The sequence below is a fragment of the Cebus imitator genome, unplaced genomic scaffold (genome assembly GCF_001604975.1).
Source record: "Cebus imitator isolate Cc_AM_T3 unplaced genomic scaffold, Cebus_imitator-1.0 Scaffold509, whole genome shotgun sequence".
NCBI classification, from domain to species: Eukaryota; Metazoa; Chordata; class Mammalia; order Primates; family Cebidae; genus Cebus; species Cebus imitator.
In genome coordinates this window covers 1,277,167-1,280,684 of record NW_016107824.1, presented here as the reverse complement: position 1 = coordinate 1,280,684, position 3,518 = coordinate 1,277,167, and the positions used below count along the sequence as shown (strand labels likewise).

The following is a 3,518-nucleotide window of genomic DNA, read 5'->3' as shown; positions in this document are numbered from 1 at the left end:
GTGATCCACCCGCCTCGGCCTCCCAACGTGCTGGGATTACAGGCTTGAGCCACCGCGCCCGGCCCCACCCAGTGAATTTTTTAAAAATTTTTTATAGACAGAGTCGCCGTCTGATGCCTAGGCTGGTCTCAAAATCCTGGCTTCAAGCAATCCTCCTGCCTCTGCCTCCCAAATTGCTGGGATTATAGGAGTGAACCATCATAGCTGGCCTATTTTTAAGAATCATGGCCAGGAGTGGTGGCTCACGCCTATAATCCCAGCACTTTGGGAGCCTGAGGCAGGTGGATCATTTAAGGTCAAAAGTGCAAAACCAGCCTGACCAACATGGCGAAACCCCGTCTCTACTAAAAGTACAAAAATATGAACTGGGCATGGGGGTGCACGCCTGTCATCCCAGCTACTGAAGAAGCTGAGGCAGGAGAATGGCTTGAACCTGGGAGGAGGAGGGTGCCGTGAGCAGAAAGCGCGCCACTGCACTCCAGCCTGGGCAGCACAGAAAAGCTCAATCTCAAAAAAAGAAAAGGATCAGCCGGGATTTAGACTCTGGTTCTCCATTCTCCTGCCCATCAACCAGGGAGAACGTGTACTTCCTGGGGTGGATGGAGGGCTAAGGGCTTGCTGTGCCAGTGAGGCCAGGACCCAGAGCTGCTCAGAACAGGCTGCAGTGTCACACACACACACACACCCTGCGGTGTCACACACACACACACACCCTGACCGGTGCAGGAGAAAGCCTGCGGAAGCGAAGCCCGGGCAGCCCCTGGAGGCCTCCTTGTGTTTAACGCGCGGCCAGAGGAGCCGAGGGCAGGTGGGTGCCCTGCCACCCACACCCTGCTCTGCCCGGCGCCGCCCTCTGGGCTGTGGAAAAGCCTCCTTTCTTTGCCTAGTGAAAGTCCGCGCAGCCCCAGGCCTGGCGCACGGGCAGGGAGGAAGCAGGGGAGGCCTCGGGCCTCACAGCCCCGGCTTCTCCGCCCAGGGCCCGGGGACGCCTCGGCGCTGACCCGGGCAGAGGCCGGCCCGCCCCTCCCAGCAGGCTCCCCCCACAGTGCGGCACCCAGACGTCGGCGGGGCCCCAGAAAGGAGCCGGCAGGGACGGGCGCGCGAGAAGGAGGCCTCGCCGCCCTGCCCCTTCTCCGGACCGCACGCTCGGCAAGAAAACGGGGGAGGCAGGCGGGGCTGGGGGCGCGGATGGGGCCGGGACGCTCGGGGTGCGTGGGGCCGGCCCCGCGCGTGACCGCGGCAGCGGCGTCGCCCCGGCAGCTGCACCCCGAGAGCCTGGGAGCGCCCGCGCGTGCGGGTGGACGGCGCCCCGGCTGCTCCCCGGAAGCCCGGCCGTGGGTCCCACCTGCTGCCGGGAGAAGCCGCCCCAGGGCCGCTTCTCGGGGGGCGGGTCTCCCCACCCACCCCTTCCGCAGCGGGGAAACTGAGGCCCGGAGCAGCCGGGAGGTGGCACCGCCGCGCGGGGGTCCTGGGCCGCCCGGAAAGCCCGCGCACGGCGGGTGCGGACCCGGGTGTGGACCCCGGCGCAGCCGCGGGGCCCGGGGGGCGGCCGAGGTCTCCAGGCCCCGCGTCCCGCCCGCCCCGCGCCGCTCACCTGACCGCCGCCGCCGCCGCCGCGCATCCGCCCGGCTCCCGCGCCCGGCCCCGCCCGGCCCCGCCGCGCCGTCTACACCGCGCGCTGCTGCCGCCTCCGGCGCGGAGGCTCATGGCACGCGGGCCCCCGGACGGCCTCGCCGCGCGGCCTGGCGGACATCCGAGCGTCCACGCGCCCCCGTTCTCGTGTTCCGCGCCATGTCTGAGTCGCGGCCCCGCTCTGCGGCCTCCGCCTCCGGGTTCCGGCGCGTCTCCTGCCTCGGCCTCCCGAGCGGCCGGGACGACGGGCGCCCCACGCCCGGCCGCCTTCTGCGGTCTCGGTGGAGACGGGTTTCGCCGTGTTGGCCAGGCTGGTCTCCATCTCTTGACCTCCCGGTCCGCCCGCCTCGGTCCCGCACGGTGCTGGGATCACAGGCGGGGCCCCCGCGCCCGGCCACACGCGCTTTTCAAAAAACGGGTGGCTTAAAGGCCGGGCGCGGTGGCTCAAGCCTGTAATCCCAGCACTTTGGGAGGCCGAGGCGGGTGGATCACGAGGTCAAGAGATCGAGACCATCCTGGTCAACATGGTGAAACCCCGTCTCTACTAAAAATACAAAAATTAGCTGGGCATGGTGGCGCGTGCCTGTAATCCCAGCTACTCAGGAGGCTGAGGCAGGAGAATTGCCTGAACCCAGGAGGCGGAGGTTGCGGTGAGCCGAGATCGCGCCATTGCACTCCAGCCTGGGTAACATGAGTGAAACTTCGTCTCAAAAAAGAAAAAAAAAAAACGGGTGGCTTTTAGCTTCTCTTTGTAAACCCAGTGGTTGAGGAGAAAAAAGGAACCGAGAGCCGCCGTGTGCGCCGGCTGCCACCTGCGGGCCCCGCGGGCTGGTGAGGGAGGGACTCGGCCCCTCCAGCCTCTCCGCAGCGAGGTCGCGCCCGGCGCTCAGGAGCTGCTCCCCGGAGGCACAGCTGGCTCTGCAGGCCTGCCATGACTCCTGCTCCCCGGCCCCAGAGCCCTGCTCCTACCTTCTCAGGTGGAAGACCCTTCACCAACACCCCTGTGCCCGCAGGGTGGGCTGAGAACAGATGAAGGCCAGCATACGGGTTTGGTGCCCTCACCCTGAGCTCCCGGACTCAGTTTCCCCTCTCTGCAGAAGGGTGTGGCTTTTGCTGCCTCTGGCTTGGCCTGCCTTGGTGATGACAGTGTCAGTAACTGCGGCCTCCCACGTGAGAAACACACACCATCTCATTTAACCCTGTAGAAACCTGGGGCCAGCAGTCACCTACAGGACGGCCAACTCCATCAGCTTCACCAAGGCCACACTGCGCAGACAGGGTGGGGCGAGATTCCACCCCAGCTCACACCCCAGATCCGGACACTGTCCTCCTGCATCCGCTCAGACCCAGAGAGGACCGCACTGTCGCTGCTTTGAGGTCCCCAGTCCTAGAGATTCCACTTCCACCTGGCCTCTCTCCCAGCTCCTCTGGCCAGCCCTTCCCCATCCTCAGCTCCCACCTGGGCCCCACAGTACATCCTCAGCCTGGGAAGAAATCAGCCCCCACCTTCACCTCCAGCCTCCTGCTCCCCAACAAGCCAGGTCCCCCCCCACCGGGCCCCTGCCTGGCTGAGCCTTGGTGAAGCACTGCTCCCGATGACCCAGCGCCTCCTCCTGGCCTCTGCTCAGTGGCCCTCAGTGATCCCTGGGAGGCAGAGCCCTTCCCCTCACTCTCCGTCCCCCTCATCACTCCTCACTGTCTGATGTCTTCTGTTTGGCACATTGTTGTGTATTATTTCCTTCCCAACTGGGGTCCTAAGCACCATAACGCTGAGAGTGCAGGCAGCATTTTGTTGGCTGTCTTTACTGCTTGCCAGTGCATGGACACAGCGGGTGCTTCCTTACATGGACTGAGGAAGGACTGACTTCCCAGTGAGGCTGGCCCTG

At 65.5% G+C, this 3,518-nt stretch overlaps 1 protein-coding gene across 2 annotated transcripts in view; it reads right to left on the bottom strand.

Annotated features, from left to right (window-relative positions):
• The window catches only part of DEF8 (differentially expressed in FDCP 8 homolog), a 21,258-nt gene extending 19,608 nt beyond the window's left edge, over window positions 1–1,650 (bottom strand). For both annotated transcript variants that reach the window (XM_017513980.2, XM_017513982.2), the window contains exon 1: window positions 1,595–1,650. The gene's annotated coding sequence lies outside the window, so the exon portion shown is untranslated. The remainder of the gene's footprint in view (window positions 1–1,594) is intronic.
• Window positions 1,651–3,518: the final 1,868 nt, after the last annotated feature.